The sequence below is a fragment of the Pseudophryne corroboree genome, chromosome 5, assembly GCF_028390025.1.
Source record: "Pseudophryne corroboree isolate aPseCor3 chromosome 5, aPseCor3.hap2, whole genome shotgun sequence".
Classification (NCBI taxonomy): domain Eukaryota; kingdom Metazoa; phylum Chordata; class Amphibia; order Anura; family Myobatrachidae; genus Pseudophryne; species Pseudophryne corroboree.
The window spans coordinates 402,723,217-402,749,722 of NC_086448.1; the positions used below are offsets into that span (position 1 = coordinate 402,723,217).

General features: G+C 42.6%; 1 protein-coding gene across 10 annotated transcripts in view; it reads left to right on the top strand.

The window, feature by feature from the left end:
- The window catches only part of LOC134927784 (poly(rC)-binding protein 3-like), a 2,026,162-nt gene that overhangs the window by 847,670 nt on the left and 1,151,986 nt on the right, over positions 1–26,506 (top strand). For all 10 annotated transcript variants that reach the window (XM_063922741.1, XM_063922740.1, XM_063922743.1 and 7 more), the window contains one exon: positions 14,904–15,084. The gene's annotated coding sequence lies outside the window, so the exon portion shown is untranslated. The remainder of the gene's footprint in view (positions 1–14,903; positions 15,085–26,506) is intronic.

Sequence of the window (26,506 nt, forward strand, 5' to 3'; positions counted from 1 at the left end):
TGATGTGTTTCAGCAGTATGGAGGTGCTGTCTCCATGAGTATTACAGTTCACGTTATTACTATTCCCTGCAAGATTTGCCAAGGTTTATTATCAGTCTGTAATTAGTTATGTCCTGTGCAGTAGCAGATTTTACCTATGGGTTGCAGAACTGCAGTTCCCCCAGGTAAAATCTGCCACCCAGCTCAGTGTCCGTGAAGCCAGATGCAGGGCAGTAGAGAGCCTGGCTGGGCCCAGGTACTTTTCAGGGCATGACCTAATCACATGAGGCATGGCCATGCACCCTTAGAAAAAATAAAGAAAAAATTGTATTTTAAGCACTTCCTTGGCCACACTGCAGCCCAGTACACAGCAGCATGTGCTGGGCTAAGAACAAAAGCTGCAGCTGCTGCTTCCAGGTAAGGGAAGGAGGACCTGGGCCCCCACTTGGCCTCTCCATCAGACCTGGGCCCAGGTAATTTGTACCCTCTCCCCCCTCTCTTGGCGCCACTGGCCAGATGCAGTACTGCATTATAACTTCACTGTGACTGGCAGTGACTTCCTACTGGAGGTCCTACCTGTCAGTCACAGACACACAAGGCAGTCCCATTGGGATGTATTTCTTTCCTCTGGGACTGCCAGACTGGGCTGCGATAGGCAGAGAGCTGGCTTCCTGTAGGAAGCCACTTTCTGCCTTCAACACAGCCCAATCCAGCTTCTATGGGCTGCAGGTGATGCAGTTCATAGACCCCAGGGGGTTGTGCATGTGCAGTCGCACTGCTGCATCTTGCGCATGCACCAGTCCTGGAACCTGCTGGATCCATTGCCCAGGTGCCGGGATCCAGGGCTTCATGTCTCTTCTGGGCTGGGAGTAGCTGCAGCCCCTCTATTTAAAGTAAGTAGGATCCGCTGCTGGTCTTGAGTATGGCTTGTCACTCTCTAGAATAAGCTGGTTAGCTGGGAATATCATAAATAAGTACTGTCTGTAAAAGGTGTAGTGTGCTGGGGTTCAAGTCTTACGATGCAGTTCTTGACACAGTTGGATGGACTGGAGCCACTTTCTCACGTGCTGGCAGCATAGCTCAATCTCTCCCTCTGAGTAATTGTCACAGTTGCTTCTGCTCTATGTGGGTCTATAGCACTAGGCTCCTGCCTCAGTCCAAACCCCATCTGGAACACAGGTGACACAGGGTTGTAAGTCTTCAATGCAGCACACCTCACAGCTCCTATCATGCACTGGATTAGCAGCCAAGGTTCGCAGAAAGATACTGGTTAAGTCTGCACACAGGAAACTAGTTATTCTGCAGATTGGTAGGTGCAGGAAGTTCCAGGATAAGTTGGTACCAATGGTAATACACAGATAAAGGGACAATGCTTCCAGCAGGTCTTAGTATAATGCTTACAGGAGCACACTGGTGTATGTTAAGGCTGATCACCACAGGAAAGCACTAGCACAGTGCTGAAAGATTGCACTGGAATGCTGAATACACTCAGAGACTGACAGGCAGATGAAGACAGACAGAGCTGCTGACCAGAAACCAGGAACTAGTGGATAGAAAAGTTGTACTGGCAATGTGCAATGAATTTGGAGAACTTAAATAGTGTACTCAGGGGATTTAGTCAGTAGACCACCGGTCAAATTACTGATGGCTAAATCCCACCCCACCCCACCTAAATCCCAACAGTCGGCATGCCGACTGTCAAGGACTATTCCCAGTCGTGGGTGTCCACGACACTCAGAGTGGGAATAGAACTTGTGGCAAGCTTAGCTCGCCACCGAGCCCGCAAGGGGCTTTTTGCGCTCCCCCCCATCGGCATTCCGCCGCCGGGATACCGCAGTCAGTATGCTGACTGCCAGGATCCCCAGCAGCGGTAACGCATACCCAACCCATACTCAGGGAGCAGATTGACTGTACTGGTCATCTGAATTAATGAAGTCTGGCATAGGAGCAGAATGATCATATAATCAAAGATAGGCGGCACCAATGCCACTCTGTATCCAGCAAATACTGACAAGTGGAATCCATGTTTAGAATGACATGTGGAATCTGAACAGTGGGGACTTGCCCTGAGGAATAGTGACAGCGCTGGGTGAGATAAGAGGGTTTGAAGAACCGTAATGTGACAAAATATGTAGTATAACCATGTCCAGATTGAAATGTTTTGCTTTCCAAAGCTCCATATAATGCACCTTTATTCTTAGTATAGATGAGTGTGTCCGGTTCTCTAAGAACCGGACACAACAGAACTTCCCGATCCGAGTACGCCTCAGAGTTTCCAGCCAGACTTCAATCCCAAAACTATGTAACACGTCATCATCCTGCTGTCGGATTCTCACGGGGGTTTTGGATTCTATAAAGGTCCTGGTGATTAGTGCCATTTATACTCCAGCTGTGGAGAGTACACTGAAAGGGCATGTCCGTCTCTTTCCTGGGGCTGTTGAGCGTGGGGCTGCTGGCTGCTGTGGGGTTGGTGTATCAGTCCAGGCATGCTCTGTCTGTCATTAAGTGGTGTATCTGACAAGGGGTGGTCTGTCCATAAGCCATATACATCCATGGGCTCTACCTCAGTGTTAAAACCCAGTATACTGTGTGTATATCCAGGGGCTGGTGAGTCCTATCAGTATCAGTCCAGGGGTGCTCTGTCTGTTATCTGCTGTATCTGACAAGGGGTGATCTGTCCATATACATCCAGGGGCTCTGCCCAGTGTTAAAACCCAGTATACTGTGTGTACATCCAGGGGCTGATGTGTCCTATTAGTTTTAGTCCAGAGTTGCTTTGTCTGTCATCTGGTGTATCTGACAAGGGGTGCTCTGTCCACCTAGGGGTGATCTGCCCTTTCATCCAGGGGCTCCACCCCAGTGTAAAACTAAAATAATAAATGCTAAAAAACCTAAAATATAATTATTTTAAAAAAATGTTTGTTCTGTACCAGGGATGGACATCAGAAGTCCACCATCAAATGATGGCTTGGCTTGCACCATCGAATCTTTTTATATGATGGTAACTGACCATCGTATCAAAAGAATTCAATAGAAGAAAAAAAATTATTTGATTAGCACATGTGAAAAAAAAGTTCTGTTTGCGCATGAGCAACCCTCTGTAGTATAGTGGCCAGAGATGGGACCTGTGGCACGACCATTGCTATGAAATGTGTACCATTAGATGGCAGCAAATATCAGAACGCCGCCATCGAATGGTGAAACTACCATTGCAACAAAAACATTGCAATACGATGTCCATCCCTATGCTGTACCCCAGTGTACTATACAATTTTTTTATTTTATTTTCATACTCATACATGTATTGTGCGAAACTGTGGGTAAAAATGGTACCACCGTAATATGTTATATTTCGTACTCGTGCGACACTGTTGGTGAAATTAAACCGCAGTATTCGATTACTATTTCTGACTCATACACGTATTGTGTAACACTGTAGTTGAAAGTAAACCGTAGCGTTAGATTATTATCTCTAACTCATACTCTAACTCATGCAAGTATTGTGACACTGTACAAATTGTGGTGTGTGCTGTACCACACATGATTCATGTTTGTTGATAGATATGGAGGACTAACAATTCAGAGGAATATCATCTACTAAGGCCGATGCCCAAGGGCATAGATGGCTTAAGCCAGGGCATGTAAAATCAAAGAAAATGTGCAATAACCAATAAAAATAATTGTCTATGCAAAAACACCATCACCAATGCCCCCAATGATTAATTTCAATTTTTAAAATCAAACAAATTAAATCAAATTACTAAGCAATCCTTTCTTCCACTACAAACACACTCTACCTACCTTGGGCCCTGATCTAGTTAATTAATACAAAAATGAGTTGTGTATATTGGTCAAAAACATACATATTTACAACATGGTACATACTGTGTGTAAAGCTGGCTGAGGCAACCTGAGACACTCCACCCATTGTTGTCAAACAGCTTCCAGCAGGGCCAGTAAACAGAATGGATACTGGGAGTTATAGTTCAGCTGGAGAGCCACAGGCTACCTTTCTCTGATGTTGAACAGCAAATCTTAGGGTGTGTACACACGGTGAGATCCCTGCTATGTTCAATTTTGACTATGCGATTTCCCTTGAACTCCCCCAGAGCCCAGATAGCACAGATTTTGACTATCTGTGCTTGAGATTTTGTCTATGTACGATTTTGACTAAGTGACAATTTTGACTATACTTTGTACTAGATAGTATACTAGATAGTCAAGATTGACTTGCCTGCACAGTCTATCTAGCCTTACGATACCGACCCCACGGGAGCGCGCATCGGGATCGAATCTGTATCGCAAGCTGCTTAGCACCATGACTAACTTTTCATAAGATTTTGACTATATAGTCAAAATCTCACAGATTTATCTCACCTTGTGTACACACCCTATGTCCCATTATCCAGAGCAACCACCCACAGCACAAAAAAACAAACATCTGTTTACAGTGTGTACTATTAGCACCTCTACAAACATGGCCACCACCTTTCTATTAGATGTACAAAAAATATATTGCATAGCTATCACTCATTCACACTGGGAGCTGCCATTTATGATTTGCTCCCTATGGTTATCAATATTCACGAGGATGTGGCACAAAATGGCTGCACACACTGTGTGTTAGCGACAGGTGCTCTGAAGATGTCACTAGGATTATCATGTTTTAGATGGATTGGACACAAATTGGTTTCAGTGAGCCTGCTCTGGTATACGCCCCAAACATCTTTGTGCAATGGTGTGAACAAGTCTAACATTGCATGATATCTTCTGACAAAAGCTCCACACTTGAATAGCGAACCTTCTCCAGGTCAAAGATACCTTTCAGGAACAGAAGAACCTGATCATACCTGTACTTTGAAAATAATTTGAACAGATGATTAGCAAACTTTTTCTAGGTCGAAGATATCTTTCAGGAAATTAAGAACTTGATCCTACTTTGAAAAAATTTTTAACGGATGATTAGCGAATCTTCTCCAGGTCGAAGATATCTTTCAGGAACAGAAGAACTTAATCCTACTTTAAAAAAAAGAATAGAGAGGAACTGACTGTAAATAAATGTTATTGAGGTTAATAATACTGTAGGAACAAAAACAGGCCCAAATTATGTGATTTTAGCTGATTTTATGATTTAAAATAAAAATAAAAAAAGAAAGACCAAAACCCGCAAGGACGCTTTTGGCTAAAACCAATACAGATCCAAAAACACGAAGGCAATACAGATCCAATACTAAAACCAAAAACCCAAGATTTGGGCCGGCGCATATCTCTAATTCTTATTGATTGTGTCTCTCAGGGCTTAATTCAGACCTGATCACAACGGCAACATTTTTCTCTAATAGGCAAAACCATGGGGGTAATTCCAAGTTGATCGCAGCAGGAATTTTTTTTAGCAGTTGGGCAAAACCATGTGCACTGCAGGTGGGGCAGATATAACATGTGCAGAGAGAGTTAGATTTGGGTGGGTTATTTTGTTTCTGTGCAGGGTAAATACTGGCTGCTTTATTTTTACACTGCAATTTAGATTTCAGTTTGAACACACCCCACCCAAATCTAACTCTATCTGTGCATGTTACATTTGCCCCACCTGCAGTGCACATGATTTTGCCCAACTGCTAAAAAATTTGCTGAAGCGATCAACTTGGAATTACCCCCCCATGTGCGGTGCAGGTGGGGCAGATATAACGTGCAGAGAGAGTTAGATTTGGGTGGGGTGTGTTCAAACTGAAATCTAAATTGCAGTGTAAAAATAAAGCAGTCAGTATTTACAGAAACAAACAAAAAAACCATATCTAACTCTCTCTGCACATGTTATATCTGTCCCACCTGCAGTGCACATGGTTTTGAAAAAAGAACTCAGCTGCGCGATGAAATTGGAAACACGAACAAATGTAATATGACAATGAAGGAACTTACATACAATAAAACATATAGGGGTATATGCAATTGCGGTCGAATTCCCGAAATTGTCGAATTTCGGGTCATTTTCGACCAAAAAAAAAAATCGCCTATGCAATTCAGTGCTTTCCGACCAAAAAACGGACTTTCAAAATTCGACTTTTTGAAATTCGAATTTTTGCAAATTCGACTTTTCTGCAATGATACAAGTGCTGCAATTCGACCAAAGCATATTCAATTCAAGTTTGGAAATTCGACAGAGGTGCTTTTAGACAGCAAATTCGTCATTTTCAATCCGCCACACTTTGGAGGGTGAAAACAAATAAAAAAATTTTAAACATGTTTTTTTTTGTGTTTTTTTTGGGGAATAGCAGATCTATTTATATTAGAAGGGATTAGGTACTTTTTTTTTTTTTTTTGGAAGCACAAATATTATTTATATATTTTTTAAAATATTTTTTTTTTTTATTTTTTTTTTTTTATGCTGGAACGGTGAAATCATAAAAAAAAATGGCGTGGGGTCCCCCCTCCAAAGCATAACCAGCCTCGGGCTCTTCGAGCTGGTCCTGGTTCTAAAAATGCGGGGAAAAAATTGACAGGGGATCCCCCGTATTTTTAAAACCAGCACCGGGCTCTGCGCCTGGTGCTGGTGCCAAAAATACGGGGGACAAAAAGAGTAGGGGTCCCCCGTATTTTTAACACCAGCATCGGGCTCCACTAGCTGGACAGATAATGCCACAGCCGGGGGTCACTTTTATGCCGTGCCCTGCGGCCGTGGCATTAAATATCCAACTAGTCACCCCTGGCCGGGGTACCCTGGGGGAGTGGGGACCCCTTCAATCAAGGGGTCCCCCCCCCCAGCCACCCAAGGGCCAGGGGTGAAGCCCGAGGCTGTCCCCCCCCCATCCAATGGGCTGCGGATGGGGGGGCTGATAGCCTTTTGTGATAATAAAAAGATATTGTTTTTTCCAGTAGTACTACAAGTCCCAGCAAGCCTCCCCCGCAAGCTGGTACTTGGAGAACCACAAGTACCAGCATGCGGGAGAAAAACGGGCCCGCTGGTACCTGTAGTACTACTGGGAAAAAAATACCCAAATAAAAACAGGACACACACACCGTCGACAGTAAAACTTTATTTCATACGTCGACACACACATACTTACCTATGTTCACACGCCGACATCGGTCCTCTTCTCCATGTAGAATCCACGGATACCTGAAAAGAAAAGATCAATATACTCACCTCAGCCATGGTCCAGAGATAAATCCACATACTTGGCAAAAAAACAAACCGAACACCCGCTCCATGCCGGACTGAAAGGGGTCCCATGCTGACACATGGGACACCTTTCCACGAATGAGACCTGTCAGTGACAGCTGTCACAGAAAGGTCTCTAAGCCAATCAGGAAGCGCAACTTCGTTGCGCTCACCTGATTGGCTGTGCGCTGTCTGTACTGTGACAGCACATCGCAAAGCCGCTCCATTACTTTCAATGGTGGGAACTTAGCGGCTAGCGGTAAGGTCACCCGCCGGTCAGCGGCTGACCGGCAGGTGACCCCACCGCTACCCGCAAAGTTCCCACCATTGAAAGTAATGGAGCGGCTTTGCGATGTGCTGTCACAGTACAGACAGCGCACAGCAAATCAGGTGAGCGCCACGGAAGTAGCGCTTCCTGATTGGCTGAAGGGACTTCAGTGACAGGAGTCTCGTGATGTCCCGGCATTCGGGAGAAAGGGGTCTGATGTGAAAGCATGGGACCCCTTTCTAGTCCGGTATGGAGCGGGTATTTGCGTTTTCTTTTTTTTTTACAAGTACGTGGATTTATCTCTCTGGACGTGGATTTATCTCTGGACGCTGGAAGGTGAGTATCATTTTTTCACAGGTACCCTCGGATCGTCGGAGACCGTGGCAGTCGGCGTGTCAACATAGGTAAGTATGTGTGTGTCGGTAGTGTGTAATAAAGTTTTACTGTCACGGTGTGTGTGTCCTGTTTTTTCTGGGGTATTTTTTTCCCAGTAGTACTACAGGTACCAGCGGGCCCGTTTTTCTCCCGCATGCTGGTACTTGTGGTTCTCCAAGTACCAGCTTGCGGGGGAGGCTTGCTGGGACTTGTAGTACTACTGGAAAAAACAATATCTTTTTATTATCACAAAAGGCTATCAGCCCCCCCATCCGCAGCCCATTGGATGGGGGGGGACAGCCTCGGGCTTCACCCCTGGCCCTTGGGTGGCTGGGGGGGGGGACCCCTTGATTGAAGGGGTCCCCACTCCCCCAGGGTACCCCGGCCAGGGGTGACTAGTTGGATATTTAATGCCACGGCCGCAGGGCACGGCATAAAAGTGACCCCCGGCTGTGGCATTATCTGTCCAGCTAGTGGAGCCCGATGCTGGTGTTAAAAATACGGGGGACCCCTACTCTTTTTGTCCCCCGTATTTTTGGCACCAGCACCAGGCGCAGAGCCCGGTGCTGGTTTTAAAAATACGGGGGATCCCTGGCCAATTTTTCCCCGGATTTTTAGAACCAGGACCAGCTCGATGAGCCCGAGGCTGGTTATGCTTTGGAGGGGGGACCCCACGCCATTTTTTTTTTCCGGGTTTTTCCAGTTTTTTACCGTTTTTTAAAATCGCGGCAAAATCCGCCAAATCGGCCGATTTTCGCCCGCGACTCTGGCGAATCCGTTTTTCATTGAATATGGTGAATTCCGGAAGCCACCTTCCGGAATTCACCTGGCGAATTTAGTCGAATTAAAAAACGGCGAAAAATTGCCGCGATTCGCCGTGAATTGCATATACCCCATAGTCTGGACTTAAACCTTATAGGGAAAGTAGTAAAATACCCTGTACTGGATATCAGATAAAACAAGCACTTGTGATGTGAGCGGTAACAATATGCAACATTTGTATCCAACAAGTAGAAACAGTATTGTATCCTGGATATGAATGAATTATTAGAATGTGGAGTAATTCATAAGTTTTAGACTGGTAATTGCAGTCCCATGAATGTATTGATGGAGCTCCGGTATGTAGAAATACTCCAATGTCAGATAAAGTCAAAATTACCTCTCCCGTGGGCTGGTTTCTAACCGAGCGTCCTCGGTTAGATTATCCTGCGCTGCCAACCACGTAGCTGTCACTGGGAGGAAGAGTGCAAAGCTTGCACCGGGCGGAGTCCTACACGGAGACGCTGCTGGAGGTATAGAAGAGCCGCTATGGAGACTGAGTTGCCAATGCCGCTCGGCGGGCCTCGATGTCAGCTGCGGTGTGCAGAGAATATAAGCCACTGCAGTGGCTGCAAGGCCAATATCGGTCTATAAATATAGATGAAAGTGCTTGTCATGCAAAATGCTTGTTAGGCAGAGTGTAGAAGTAAAAAAGAATTGAGGAGTCATAACCAGTTTCGTCACGCACCACGTGACTTTCTCACATGGTTTTGCCTGGTTTTAGGCCCTCAGTCTTTATGTACACAAAATACAAGCCATGCTTATTAGCATGGTATCTCATATTTTGAAGCAACAATACAGGATAGGCATAGTCATTTGAAATTCTAGACATTTATGGGCTGATTCTACATTGCACATAATTCTGAATGAAGTCAGAGCAATTGATTTTGAGCCAACTGTGCATATGTTGTGGGCCTCATACCTTAAACTAGAATAATAAATTTGCCATGGTTCTGTCATGGTCTTATATTCTGAGCTGAGTGTATGCAGAGGTATGTCCAGTCAGATTTCCTTCACCAAGGATTGGGCTAGTACAAATGCTGATAATACTGTGGTGGCTGCCATTGCAACCTGAGGCCACGTAGCAGTGCAGACACATGGGGGGTAATTCCAAGTTGATTGCAGCAGGAATTCTGTTAGCAACTGGGCAAAACCATGTGCAGTGCAGGTGAGTCATATATAACATGTGCAGAGAGAGTTATAGGCCCTACACACTGGCCGATTTTTTGAAAGATATGAACGATCTCGTTCATAAATGAACGAGAACTCGTTCATATCTTTCAGTGTGGAGACTCCAGCGATGAACGATGCGCGGCCCCGCGCTCGTTCATCGCTGGTCTCCCGTCGGCTGTGCATGCAGGCCAATATGGACGATCTCGTCCATATTTGCCTGCACTTCAATGCAGCCGCGTGACGGGGGGAGTGAAGAAACTTCACTCCCCCCGTCACTGCCCCCCCGCCGCCGGGTCGCTCGTCGGGCAGCTCGGCGGCGGGTCGGCCAGTGAGTAGGGCCCCTTAGATTTGGGTGGGGTGTGTTCAATCTGCAATCTAATTTGCAGTGTAAAAATAAAGCAGCCAGTATTTACCCTGCACAGAAACAAAATAACCCACCCAAATCTAACTCTCTCTGCACATGTTATATCTGCCACACCTGCAGTGCACATGGTTTTGCCCAACTGCTAAAAAATTTCCTGCTGCGATCAACTTGGAATTATCCCCATGGGGCGGTATCCTATTAGCAGCAGTACTTTCCCGTTGCTAATAGGATTGCCAGCACTCCTGATGCCGGCACTTATCGAGGATTATGCTTATGGTGCCTTAGGCACATGAAGTATAAGCCGTGATAAGGGGCCAGCGGAGCCTCGAAAACACATGGGATCTGGGACTTATCCCCGAACCCATGTGTTTTAGTGTGATCACGGGTATAATTTCGGCTGATCAAATAAACGGCCTCTAATTGGATACCGCAATAATGATAATTGGTCACGATTATCAATTGATAATTAATCACGATATATCTGGCCATTTTGATGGGCTGAAGCAGAATCAGGGTTAATAGGATACAACCCATAGATGCTTCTGACTCTGAATAACAATATATTGTTAACAATATATCTGAATAACAATATTTGCCTGGAACTTCAGATTGCTATAAGCAGCCAACATTGCAACCACATTACATGTGACTCACAATCAGACCCTATATTCTCTTCTATTCTCCACCTCTGTCTTCCTTCTCTTTCTTCTTCTGCTACTCATTCACCCTCCCTCCTCCTCCTTCCCAATTCACAGTGCAGCTGTTGTGATATACACATTGCACCACCCAGATGCACTGTAACTGAGGTACCAGTGGCAGGGAGTTGACTAGGAAATCAGATCAGAGCAGGGGATGGGCTAGTCACCTAGAAATGGACCTGACTCCCTGTGTTGACTATGGTTAATTTACCACTGTGAAAGTTGACCTGCAGCTGCAGTACCATCATTGATCTGGCAATGAGTAGTAGCAAATGTATGGGGTGGTCTGTGCGCAGATGCGGTTGCAATCTAACCAGTAATAATAACAAGCAATATCATGTGACACCAGTATAGCATACATTGGATAGCCTCTGTTAAAGTACTCTAAAGTTATCATTTCAGCGTTATCAAGGATATATCAATCATAAGAAGCGGCAGCTCCTACCTTGTTTGAGGAGGAGGGATGCCACTTTCCATGCTGTCGGGTGTCACCCTCCTTGTCCCCACCACTGCCTGAGTACCGGCATCTGTGCTACAGCATGTTCACAGGCTCTGGGGCCCACACATGTGCAGTAGCAGCGATGGTACTGCGCATGCGCAAAACAGACTGCATCAGCAGCAGCCCATAGATGCTGGTTAGGACTGACGAGACAGGGAGCTGGCTTCCTACAGGAAGTCCTACATAGCTCTCTGCCTATTGTAGCCTAGTCTGGCAGTCCCGGATGGAGGAAACACCTCCCATAAGGATTGCCTGTAGTGTCTGTGACTGGCAGGTAGGACTTTCAATAGGAAGTCACTGCCAGTCACCGTGAAGCCAGTGCAGTCTCATGTACTGCATCTGGCTTCAGTGACAGTGAGCTGGGTGGTGGATTTTACCTGGGGGGGCTGCAGTACTGCAGCGTATAGGTAAAAACTGCCACTGATATATAATTATTATTTATCCACAATTATATATATATATATATATATATATATATATATATAATTATTATTTATCCACAATTATAATTTATCCACAAATCCGGACAACAGGTGTCAAGCTGTGTGTTGCCTTTGTCAATCCATAATAAGTAGATGTAAGGACGTTAACCACCTAGTAACATCCTCCCTTATACGTCACTTACAGCGCATTCATCAGAAGTCATTGTCAAGTTCAGAAACTTTGGGTAAGAGCCTAAGCAGTCACTGACACCTAAATCCCTTCTTCCTCTTTTACTTAAGCTCCTGCAAGCCACACCACCAACTCCCTCATATATATTAATCTAATCCAGTGTAGATTGGTCTTCTTCCACCCATGTAAGCATCTCAGGGATTAGAAAAATGAAACGGAAAAAACCTGATCCAAAATGTACATGTAGAAGTGCATGTATTCACATACACTTCTGCTCTGCGAATACTGAGCACCACGTGACTAATGTCACTAGTGGGACCCGGCAGCCAATCATGAGCCACTGTCATAGCAACAGCTTCCTGAGTGGCTATGGCCTCCCAGGGCTCTGCCTATCACAGTTTGCCCAAAGGAATGAATGGAGCATCTCGGCTCCATTCACTTTTATGGTGAGAATCGCTTAAATGGAAAAAACCACAAGGGTCATCCCCAATTTACCTTGTGGTTTCCCCTCTAACCATGACATGTCAAGACAATTGCCACTCAAGACAACGTATTTTTATGTGAACATGTGATCCTTGCATCCAGGAACAAGCAAGTTCACTCTTTTAACAAATATATAGAGAGACTTCCAGACTGATGACAGTTTACAATTCTATAAACACTGTTGACGATGCAGTGCACTATCCTCCTGAATTGCTTAATAATCTTTCAGCATCAGGATTACCCACACATCTTATAACCTTAAAGTTGTTGTGCCAATAATACTGATGAGGAACTTGAATCTGCCTAAATTGTGCAATGGAACATGACTAAAAGTTAAATCATTTAGAAGAAAAAGGATGTAGTTATGATCCCAGCGGTCGGGACCCCGGCAGTCAGCATTCCGACGCCGGGATCCAGGCTGTCAAAATACCGGCATGGGTCTCAGGACTATTCCTACTCGTGGGTGTCCATGTGAGCCACCGAGCTCGCAGCGTGGCAAGCGCAGTGAACCCACAAAGGGATTTGCTGCGCTCGCCCCCAGTTAGCATTCTTGTGGCCGGGATCCCAGCGTTGGTATGCTGACCGCCAGTCACCCATTCCCAACTCCAATGAAAAGTTATTGAGGCAACTATGACCGCCGGTCACCCATTCCCAACCCCAAAGTAAAGTTATTAAGGCTACTATGTTGACAGAATGTGATAAAGGTGAAAATGTATTTGTTCCTTTAATTGCTTTAATTCCCAATAACTTTTCCTAAGGTTTAAGAGACTTCAATTCCCAGTAAACATCTGCTTTGCTACGAAAATTAACAAGATAAAATATATGGATGATCTTAACTGCGCAACTAGGTGAAATGCAGCCTATGAGAGAAAAGCGGTTCCCCACAAATATCCACATAAAATAGACACATTTTTACAAAAATCCCTCACAATGGCGCACAACACCAAAAATAATTAAAAGTCCTTACTCCATATAATAGGGAGCCACAGATGAACACAATTCTTATTCACTTGAGGTAATTAAATTAGGCACCGGGGGAGACACCTGTTGTCCGTGGGATGAAGAAGCCCATTGTCATGCCTGGACAAAATACCCAAAAATCCACCTCTTTGGTGTGGAATTATTTATCCACAAATCCGGACAACAGGTGTCAAGCTGTGTGTTGCCTTTGTCAATCCATAATAAGTAGATGTAATGACGTTAACCACCTAGTAACATCCTCCCTTATACATCACTTACAGCGCATTCATCAGAAGTCATTGTCAAGTTCAGAAATTTTGGGTAAGAGCCTAAGCAGTCCACTGACACCAAAATCCCTTCTTCCTCTTTTACTTAAGCTCCTGCAAGCCACACCACCAACTCCCTCAACGTCAATTTCCTCCGCAGTCAGGAAGTTCAGTAGTCTCCATATAATAGGGAGCCACAGATGAACACAATTCTTATTCACTTGAGGTAATTAACGTCCGTTTGACAGAGATATTTCCATATGTAGACTCTTAGTCACAGCTCCCCCTGTACCCAGTCAAATCTAAGTTCCATGGCTCCCCCGCCTCTCTCTGTCCCTACATTCTTGCTGCCTCTATCCCTATGTCCCTGCTACCGCTCTCTGTCCTTACAGTATGTCCCTGCTGCCTCTTTCCCTGTGTCCCTGCTGCCTCTCTCTGTCCCTCCTGTATGTCCCTGCTGCCTCTCCTGCTCAGCTTGAGTCTGAATTACAGGTGTGCACATGTAGCAGAGGCACTCAGTGCTCTAAATTCTGCATTGAGTGCGTCCTTCTACCACAGTACTTCTTACCTACAGATAATGGTGCAGCTCCCAGTCACTGGTAGACAAGGTCCCTGTGCTCACTGCATATTAGTAATGGGGAAATGCAGTATCAGATACAGGGACTGAGTCAGTTCCCAGAGCCTCTCTCCATGGCACATTTTAAAATAAGAATGGAAGGAAGATATTGCCTTGATTTGATATGTCATGTGTTTGGGGAGTTTGATGGGTTGATCTTGGACCTTTGCTATGCCATCGGTGGCACGTGCATGTGGTAGTGAAGGGGTGGTTAGATGGGACCAGAGTGGGACAAAAGACAGTACTAAAAACATTCCCTGGACATATCCTATTTCATCTGATATAGTAAAGCCTCTTGTTCCAATTTTTGCATTCACATATGGGAGATACGATATTCTGCTGTAATATTGTATATTCAGACTTGCTGATGCTAGCATGACAATATATCACTTAAAATGGACCTTGAAAATTTAGTAACAATTAATCAAACCCTAATGCAGTAAATCGAAAGTCAATTCTATAGTGTTATATATTCTTTTAGACAACTTTTTTTAATGTATTTGTGTTAAAAGTCTGTAAAACATCTATTTAGTAAATGCTTCTTTCTTTTAAAAACATCGTTGTATTGGTCATTATACATGCATATTTGTTTTTCAACTAGCATGCATAATAAATAACTGCTCATTTATTAACAGGTCGGTGCCATTCACAACTTCCATGGGGGGAAATCCTTTATATTGGCTCATCTAACTGCACGCTACATGAGTTTCATTCTTAATTGCCTTATTGAACCCCAAGTATGCTGCTTCTGAATCAGTAAATCAATAAAGACACCAGATGAATTCAAGCAACTTGCTGAAAACAGATTGAGTGCAAGTAAGTGATTTTACTGTTCTCTATAAAAGCTATTGTAATCTTTGCTTTAACAATATATTATATTATATCTATGTTTCTAAATGTGTATAGTAAAGAAATAGATAGATAGATGAGCTCTTGAAAAGTTTTCATGATTGGCACAGTATTGTAGCAAAGATTGATATCTGTTCTCTCTAATAGTATTTCTAATTGTCCCACTTATTTACTTGACAGTCCTAGAGTGCCGTATAGTGGTTAAACTCCTGGAGGCAATGGAGACATTGGCCTCTGGGTACCAGCTGTCAAGGGGGCATTGAAGAGCAGTGCCAGTTGGAGTACCAATGTGGTCACTGCCTGGACTCTGATGGAGTTGCAGTCATACTGTCATTTCTAGCTTTGGCTGGAGCAACGCTGGATTGGTTCATCCTTTCACTGCGGCCCCTGTGGTTCAGAAGAGACCTTAGGCAACACGGTGGTGTGACAACATGGATCTTACATCCGCCCACCATCCCGCCTGCACAGTTTGTTGGAGACAGCACTGAGGTTGCACGTTAAGTTGCTGATGGACTGCTGGGCAGGAAGGGCCTGGGAGCTCCTCTCATTTAGAGAAAGGAAAGGTTATATAAGTCTGCTGTGTTGGGCAATATGGAGTTTTTTTCTGTTTGGGGTAATGTGTCTTTTTTGCGCCTGGGCACCTCGTAAGAACTTGCTCCCCTGGTACTGTATGTTGTCACTTATCGCCTCACTCACTCAACAGGCAATACTAGCACATGCTGTTGCTCAAAATTTGTGATAATTATGTGGACCCTGCAGCTATATGACTGGCATAACATGTAATGTATAGCAAGAGGACAGGAACTATGTTAATATAAATTAATACATTGTAAGTGAAAGCACAACCTGAGAAAATAATAAAATAATAAGGCAAATAAATAATAAATAGAAAATAATATGCATTTAGGAAAAGAACAATTGGCTGTTAGTCAGCTAGTGAAACATATACTGTTATGCTGCTGCATGCTTATTGTGACAAGCTTTTTGTGTATTTTCTACTGAATTCAAGTATTGGAAATCCCTCTAGGAATCATGTGTTTGAACTTGATAGGGTGCAAGAGTGATATGTGCCATTAACAGTGTGTTATGAAGAACTGCTAGTGTGCAGTCAAGGCTAGTATGAATGAAACAAAGCTGTAAAGCTATTGCTAGAGTAATACTGTTATGGCAAAAGAAATAGTCTATAGAAAACATGTAATACTGTATATCTATTCTAACCGAGGAACTTCACGCCTAGATAGTGAATGTCAGTGTCTGGTCCAAGGCTGGATTAAGGGCCACATGGGCGTGGAGCTGAAAATGATTAAGTGCCTATTGTGAGAGCTGTGGTCAGTGATATATGGGTGTGTACACCACCCTACACCATCAGTCCCATCTCCCTAAATATGTAAAATTAGAAAAATTGCATCATTTGGTGGGGAAAATATGTTTTTTTATGATTTATGGCCATGGATTTGTGTGGCCAGCTGGTAACTGATAATCATCAGGCGGTCATGATGATGGGCTTATTGTTATGGAAGCATGGAACTGTAGTTCCATCCACCACATTATTAATTTGGCCCTGGTAAGGCTGCAGAACCCAGTGTTCCTGCTGCAGCATTGAAGACAGCGTTGGACTGTGCCATGAAGGGCCCACCAGGGCAATGCAGTGGTAGGTGCTCATTCTTAGGGGTGTGGTCTATCTCCAGTTGGGGTGTGGCCAGCCACCACAGTGGTTTGGCTATTAGAGAGTGCATGGTCTGGGAACCTGGATAAATATATACATTGAAAATACAGCTAGTACATGCATGAAAATGTACCACATTAATGTACAGCAGCAATGTACTGTAGAAAATACACCATAGTCATGTGAAGTATAAACATAGAATGTGACGGCAGATAAGAACCACTTGGCCCATCTAGTCTGCCCCTTTTTTACCATATTTTTACCTCAAACCTTATTTGATCCTTATTTCTTTGTAAGGATATCCTTAGGTCTATCCTATGCATGTGTAAATTGATCTACTGTCTTCGCCTAAAGATGATTCAGTACCAATACACTATGACATCTATAGTGTGGTTATTATACATATAGAGCTTATGGGAAGTGGATATATGTGGAAAGGTGAACTGGAGTATATATTAGAAGGCTTCTGAAACAAATAGCAAAACAAAAAATACATCAATTTTTCTTGAGGACATTGGAGTTGAACCTGGACCAATGGGTTGTTAACTGGGAGCCCTAACCACTAGGGCATAGGTGCAATATAATGCTTCAATATGCTTTTTGCTATATTTGTAATGTAAATATCCTCACAATGCTCTACATCAACGGTAATAGATTAATGGCAATAGTGAGTAGTGTGAGGATTTTATTTTTATATTTTTCTGCTACCTATATAAGATTGGTTTTTATAATGATGTTTCACCTTTCTGGGTAATTTCTATTATACTGTGTCTGGAGTTTTGACTCCCGTGCTGAGCACTCAGAGTTTGTTTATCACTAATACACTATGATCTTTATAGTGTGCTTATTTATTTATTTATTTATTTATTTATTTATTTATTTAGTACTTATGGGAAATGGATTTATATTGAAAAACATGCATTGAAAAACGAACTGGAGTAAATATTAGAAGGATTTTGAAAGAAATTAGCAAAATAATAAATATGCATGTTTCTCTGGAAGACACGGGAGTCAAACCTGGAACAATAGGTTGCTGGCTGGGAGCCCCTACCAGTAGGGCATATGAGCTACATAGATTAGATGTGTTTTTGTTATATTTGTATTGTGCATATCCTCAGTTTGTTATACACGCTATGCCATAAATAGAATAAAAAGAATATAGAAATATAACTTAATTTATGCACAACATGACAGTGTGAAAAGGTATAAAGTATATAAAAAAAATAGTTGGTTATAGACTTTGTGAACATGCTGATCACTATATTGTATATGGATTTGTTTTAAAAGTAACGATGCACCTGGCTGCTGTAGCACACCTGTATTCTATAAGTAAAGGGTAAAGCACATTGGAAGGCACACTAGTTAAATACATGGACTTTGACTACTGATCAAAACACCTTCTGAGGAAACCGTTATACCAAAAGAACGGAGAAACGCGATAAGAAACTTCTGATCCTGCACCTGGACATGTAACGGATCCACTGCTCTGCACCAGTGACAGCGCTCTCCCTCCTTACCATGGACTCTGAACTATGCCAGAACAGGTAGCTCCCACCCGGTAACCAGCATCTATTAGGACCGGACGGCAAAGCACATGGAACCTGCTGGCGATATTATTTGTGCACTAGATTACCAAATACGGACAGAGATCGGGGGCCTGTGGAGCAATACTGCACCCCCAAACAAACAATACATGGTATTAATATCAGCGGTGCTTAATACAAGTGAAGTGGAGCATGGCGCTATCCCGCAATATACCCGGTGGGTAAGAGCTGAATAGCGGCAGAGACATTCCAGCATGCTATATTGAACTACTGTATATTCAGCTAAACATTCCAGCATGCAATATTGAGCTAAACTAATGCTGTTGTAGAGACTGGAATCCGATGGTTAATTGGTCCAAGACTAATCTATTTACTAAGCCTTGGATGGAGATAAAGTCACTGGAGACAAAGTACCAGCCAATTGCCTCCTAAATGTTATTTTTCGAACACAGCCTGTGGCATAGTAGTTAGGAGACGATCGGCTGAGACTTTATCTCCAGCGACTTTATCTCCATCCAAGGCTTAGTCAGTGAATAGACCTAAGGGTGCTATTTTATGATGTATATGTAAATGTATATATATATATATATATATATATAAGTATGGTATGTAGGCGGCACTCGTGGACTTAATTCAAATAAGAAACCCGGACACTCCTGGGTTGAATACAACGTTTCGGATTTATTATCCTTCGTCAGGTATATAACAAATGCAAGAAATCAAGCTTACCTTTATGCAGTTAAGAAACACCAAGTGAAAGTGAAAGTAAGTGCAAAAACACTCCCCATGCTGCTGCTGCTGACGTCATCACCAATAGACGGCGCCTGAGCAGTGACTGGGACAAAGTGAAAATGAAAGTGAAAGTAAAAACCGTTACCATGGTTACAATGATACATTGTACAAACGGACATTACTACAAATGATCTTACAGCAATACTACAAAAAATAGCAACATAACCATTATAAGAAACAATTAAAGGAAATCATTTCATTCAGTCCATGCGGGGAAACGGTATTCAAAAGATGTATCCATTTAATTTCTAACTGCAGAAGGATCTTTCCTCTATCACCCCCCCTGATATCTTCCTTGACATGGTCCAACATCATGTAGCGTAATGAGGAGAGACTGTGCTTGCAAGTTTTAAAATGTTTGGCAACAGGCTGATCTATGTTTTTCCCTTCCAATATCTGGTTAATGGCACTGCGGTGTTGTGCCATTCTTTCTTTGAACTGGCACACCGTTTTGCCTATGTAATATAAGCTGCAAGGGCACCTAATGCAGTAGATCACATATTTGCTGGTGCAAGTAAAAACATGTTTTAATTTGATCTGTTTACCACTATGTGGATGCCTGATATAATTGCCGGTGTCCAGATAGGTGCAAGTAGTGCAACCTAAGCACCTGTAGTTTCCTGGTTTTTTAGTCATGAAGTGTTTAGGATATGTGGGTGACATGTTAGCAATGTCAACATGTATCACATGGTCCCCGATGTTTTTACCCCTTGTATAACAAGGTAGTAACGCACTTTCAGACAATTCTGCAAGGTCTGGGTCTGCTTGGACTACTGGCCAAACCCTTTTAGCGGTACTGACAATGGTCTTAGTAGATACCGTGTAATTGTTGACCCAAATCATGGTAGTGTCTATTTTATTAGGTTTGGGACAGGTGATATTCTTTACTTTAGGTGCTTTGAGTGCCTTAATTTTAGCTGATTGTAAATCCTTGTTGCTGTACCCCCTTTCTAGAAATTTTTTAGTCATAAGTTCCATTTTATTCACCTCATCAACAGGATCACTGCAAATGCGGTTAACCCGTAAGAATTGCGAATAGGGGAGACCTCTTTTAAGGGAGCTCGGATGGTGGCTGGAGGCATGCAGCATATTGTTGCAATCAGTGGGTTTCTGGTAAATAGATGTACTGAAGTCAACACCACGTATTTTTACCTCTACATCTAAAAAATGTATGTTTTCCTTTTGAATGTTCCACGTAAACTTGATGTGTCTGTCCCTAGTAGGGACAGACACATCAAGTTTACGTGGAACATTCAAAAGGAAAACATACATTTTTTAGATGTAGAGGTAAAAATACGTGGTGTTGACTTCAGTACATCTATTTACCAGAAACCCACTGATTGCAACAATATGCTGCATGCCTCCAGCCACCATCCGAGCTCCCTTAAAAGAGGTCTCCCCTATTCGCAATTCTTACGGGTTCACCGCATTTGCAGTGATCCTGTTGATGAGGTGAATAAAATGGAACTTATGACTAAAAAATTTCTAGAAAGGGGGTACAGCAACAAGGATTTACAATCAGCTAAAATTAAGGCACTCAAAGCACCTAAAGTAAAGAATATCACCTGTCCCAAACCTAATAAAATAGACACTACCATGATTTGGGTCAACAATTACACGGTATCTACTAAGACCATTGTCAGTACCGCTAAAAGGGTTTGGCCAGTAGTCCAAGCAGACCCAGACCTTGCAGAATTGTCTGAAAGTGCGTTACTACCTTGTTATACAAGGGGTAAAAACATCGGGGACCATGTGATACATGTTGACATTGCTAACATGTCACCCACATATCCTAAACACTTCATGACTAAAAAACCAGGAAACTACAGGTGCTTAGGTTGCACTACTTGCACCTATCTGGACACCGGCAATTATATCAGGCATCCACATAGTGGTAAACAGATCAAATTAAAACATGTTTTTACTTGCACCAGCAAATATGTGATCTACTGCATTAGGTGCCCTTGCAGCTTATATTACATAGGCAAAACGGTGTGCCAGTTCAAAGAAAGAATGGCACAACACCGCAGTGCCATTAACCAGATATTGGAAGGGAAAAACATAGATCAGCCTGTTGCCAAACATTTTAAAACTTGCAAGCACAGTCTCTCCTCATTACGCTACATGATGTTGGACCATGTCAAGGAAGATATCAGGGGGGGTGATAGAGGAAAGATCCTTCTGCAGTTAGAAATTAAATGGATACATCTTTTGAATACCGTTTCCCCGCATGGACTGAATGAAATGATTTCCTTTAATTGTTTCTTATAATGGTTATGTTGCTATTTTTTGTAGTATTGCTGTAAGATCATTTGTAGTAATGTCCGTTTGTACAATGTATCATTGTAACCATGGTAACGGTTTTTACTTTCACTTTCATTTTCACTTTGTCCCAGTCACTGCTCAGGCGCCGTCTATTGGTGATGACGTCAGCAGCAGCAGCATGGGGAGTGTTTTTGCACTTACTTTCACTTTCACTTGGTGTTTCTTAACTGCATAAAGGTAAGCTTGATTTCTTGCATTTGTTATATACCTGACGAAGGATAATAAATCCGAAACGTTGTATTCAACCCAGGAGTGTCCGGGTTTCTTATTTGAATTAAGTCCACGAGTGCCGCCTACATACCATACTTATATCAAACTCAGAAGGAAGGCACCGGGCAAGATGTCTACATTTATTTGGCGGAGTGCCGAGTGTATCTTTACTCTATATATATATATATATATATATATATATACATACTGTATATAGATATATATATATTAGAAATGAGCGGGTTCGGTTCGTCGAGATCTGAACCCCCCGCCGAACTTCATGTGGTTTACACGGGTCCGAGGCAGCCTCGGTTCTTCCCGTCTAACACGCAAAGCCGAACGGGGGAAAACGTCATCATCCCGCTGTCGGATTCTCACAAGATTCGGATTCCATATAAAGAGCCGCGCGTCGCCACCATTTTCACTTGTGTATTGTCGATTGAGCGGAGAGGACGTGGCTACGTTCTCTGCTTAAAAAGCTCAATATCTGTGCTCAGTGTGTTGCATTGTGGGGACCAGTATATAGTAGTACAGTGCTGCATTGTGGTGACTACCAGTAGATAGTAGTACAGTTGTCCATTGCTGTATCTTGCAGCTCCGTGTCAGACTCTGTTCTATTCTCCTGATCAGTGCTCAATATCTTTGCTGCATTGTGGGGACCAGTATATAGTAGTACAGTGCTGCATTGTGGTGACCACCAGTATATAGTAGTACAGTACAGTTGTCCATTGCTGTATCTTGCAGTTCCGTGTCAGACTCCGTTCTATTCTCCTAATCAGTGCTCAATATATTTGCTGCATTGTGGGGACTAGTATATAGTAGTACAGTACTGCATTGTGGTGACCAACAGTATATAGTAGTACAGTACAGGTGTCCATTGCTGTATCTTGCAGCTCCATGTCAGACTCGGTTCTATTCTCCGAGTCAGTGCTCAATATCTTTGCTGCATTGTGGGGACCAGTATATAGTTGTACAGTGCTGCATTGTGGTGACCACCAGTATATAGTAGTACAGTACAGTTGTCTATTGCTGTATCTTGCAGCTCCATGCCAGACTCAGTTCTATTCTCCGGATCAGTGCTCAATATCTTTGCTGCATTGTAAGGACCAGTATACCAGTAGTACAGTGCTGCATTTTGGTGACCATCAGTATATAGTAGTACAGTTGTCCATTGCTGTATCATGCAGCTCCGTGTCAGACTCAGTTCTATTCTCCGGATAAGTGCTCAATATCGTTGCTGCATTGTGGGGACCAGTATATAGTAGTACAGTGCTGCATTGTGGTAACCACCAGTATATAGTAGTACAGTACAGTTGTCCATTGCTGTATCTTGCAACTCCGTGTCAGACTCAGTTCTATTCTCCTGATCAGTGCTCAATATCTTTGCTGCATTGCGGGGACCAGTATATAGTAGTACAGTTCTGCATTGTGGTGACCACCAGTATATAGTAGTACAGTACAGTTGTCCATTGCTGTATCTTGCAGCTTCATGTCAGACTCATTTCTATTCTCCGTCAGTGCTCAATATCTTTGCTGCATTGTGGGGACCAGTATATAGTAGTACAGTGCTGCATTGTGGTGACCATCAGTATATAGTAGTACAGTTGTCCATTGCTGTATCTTGCAGCTCCGTGCCAGACTCAGTTCTATTCTCTGAATCAGTGCTCAATATCTTTGCTGCATTGTGGGGACCAGTATATAGTAGTACAGTGCTGCATTGTGGTGACCACCAGTATATAGTAGTACAGTACAGTTGTCCATTGCTATATCTTGCAGCTTCGTGTCAGACCCGTTTCTATTCTCCGGATCAGTGCTCAATATCTTTGCTGCATTGTGGGGACCAGTATATAGTAGTACAGTGCTGCATTGGGGTGACCACCAGTATATAGTAGTACAGTACAGTTGTCCATTGCTGTATCTTGCAGCTCCGTGTCAGACTAATTTCTATTCTCCGGATCAGTGCTCAATAGCTTTGCTACATTGTGGGGACCAGTATATAGTAGTACAGTGCTGCATTGTGGTGACCACCAGTATATAGTAGTACAGTACAGTTGTTCATTGGTGTATCTTGCAGCTCCGTGTCAGACTCAGTTCTATTCTCCTGATCAGTGCTCAATATCTTTGCTGCATTGTGGGGACCAGTATATAGTTGTACAGTGCTGCATTGTGGTGACCACCAGTATATAGTAGTACCGTACAGTTGTCCATTGCTGTATCTTGCAGCTCCGTGTCAGACTCAGTTCTATTCTCCTGATCCGTGCTCAATATCTTTGCTGCATTGTGGTGACCACCAGTATATAGTAATACAGTGCAGTAGGCCAGAGTGTTATCTTCCTGCACCATGTCACTTCTAGTATCCTGATCAGTGCTTAATATCTGTGCTAAGTGTCAGTGCTGCATTGTGGTGACCAGTTTACTACAGTACAATAGTCCAGTGCTATTCTCGCTGCTCAGTGTCAGTTCTCCGTAGTATCATCAGTGATCAGTATAATCAGTTCTCAGTATAATCAGTGCACTGTTAGACGTGCACCCGTTTTCCGTCATTAGTGCATTGGAATTAAGACAATTGATGAAGTTATTGTGTCCCCGGTACAAAATCCCATCTAGATTCCACTTCACTAGGCAGGTGATAGCGAGATTTTACCAATTAATATCAGTGGTTTATAATATTAATTACAGTGATCTTGCCAAATGATTCCAGTGATTTTGTCATGCTCTTCCAGTGATTTGGACCAATAATACCATTGATTAGAACAAATAATTCCTGTGATTTTGTCATTTTCTTCCAGTGATTTGGACCAATAATACCATTGATTAGAACAAATAATTCCTGTGATTTTGTCATTTTCTTCCAGTGATTTGGACCAATAATACCATTGATTAGAACAAATAATTCCTGTGATATTGAGGTGTTTGTGTCGCTTAGCTTAGCCAACCAGTGACCACAGTGCACCTCTTTTTCTATTTTCTTTGCATCATGTGCTGTTTGGGAACTATTTTTTTAAGTGCCATCCTGTCTGACACTTCCGTATATGTCCAGTGGTACTGCCATTTGATATAATTCCCGACATTACTGCCATTTAATTCCAGATATTTTGTCATTTTCTTCCAGTGATTTGGACCAATAATACCATTGATTAGAACAAATAATTCCTGTGATTTTGACATTTTCTTCCAGTGATTTGGACCAATAATACCATTGATTAGAACGAATAATTCCTGTGATTTTGTCATTTTCTTCCAGTGATTTGGACCAATAATACCATTGATTAGAACGAATAATTCCTGTGATATTGAGGTGTTTGTGTCGCTTAGCTTAGCCATCCAGCGACCACAGTGCACCTCTTTTTCTCTTTTCTTTGCATCATGTGCTGTTTGGGGCCAATTTTTTTAAGTGCCATCCTGTCTGACACTGCAGTGCCACTCCTAGATGGGCCAGGTGTTTGTGCCGGCCACTTGGGTCGCTTAGCTTGGTCATCCAGCGACCTCGGTGCAAATTTTAGGACTAAAAATAATATTATGAGGTGTGAGGTGTTCAGAATAGACTGGAATTGAGTGGAATTTATGGTTATTGAGGTTAATAATACTATAGGATCAAAATTACCCCCAAAGTCTTTGATTTAAGCTGTTTTTGAGGGTTTTTTGAAAAAAAAAAAAAACACCCAAATCCAAAACACACCCGAATCCGACAAAAATTTTTAAGGGAGGTTTTGCCAAAATGCGTCCAAATCCAAAACACGGCAGCGGAACCAAAACACAAAACCTGAAAAATTTCCGACGCACATCACTAATAAATATATATATATATATATATATATATATATATATATATACATATATATTTTTCTAAGAACAAAAGAAGAATGCGCTCATAGTGCAGATAAGTTTGATAATTTATTTTCACACAGGTAGGTCAAAGCTGCTCACAATAATTAAAAAGACTCGTACCCTATATTCCCACTCTGTGGGCTGATTACCACATGGTATAAAGAAAACCCCAGGCAAAGACCTGCACACCGCCGTCCAAGGACCAGGACCTGAAACCCACGTCGCTGGCTGAAGATATCGGCCGTGACTCGTCCGGACACCACGTCAATGGAACAGTCAGAGATACAGTGCACACGGGTGAATCGAGCGTCTGATAGGCCACGCTCCAACGCGTTTCTTAAGGTACTTCATCAGGAGGCTGGCCCACCAGACGCAACACTGATCTTAATATACTCTGCAGGCCAAGCAATCAGCCATTCACGGCCGCCGGATAGTTTAACAGAGACTTCTACTTAATCAGCTGTTTACCGCAATTGCATTCATTTGCACTAAACATGGTTTAAAACACTGGGATGAATCACATCATATATAAAAGCATGCTATGTGGCAGTGACATATAATATATTGCATAAAACAACAATTATAGTAAAAATACACATAAATACAAAAAATACATATACGTATACCCGCATTTATACATAGACAAACATTTTTCAATAGATTAATAAAACATTTTTTAATTAATAATACATGGTGAGAGTTTCTTTAAATGATTAATGCATAATGGGACTTTCTTTAGGTGCTGAATAATCATAAAGGCTGAAACGCTTATACAATAAGCTAATTCAAGTTTCCATTAGGAAACCCAAAGCGATACATTTATTATGAGGTCAATGTTATTTACCTTAAAAGAAACAATGTTTTGCAACATTTTTGTAACTATAGTTATATTCTGGATACATAGAGACTTAACTTATTCATAAAAACTACTTAAAACAGCCTCCGACACTGAATGTTTTTTTACACTAGATACTTTATTACAAATAGTGTCAATGGGCAAAATGTACACTATTTTAAACCTTTT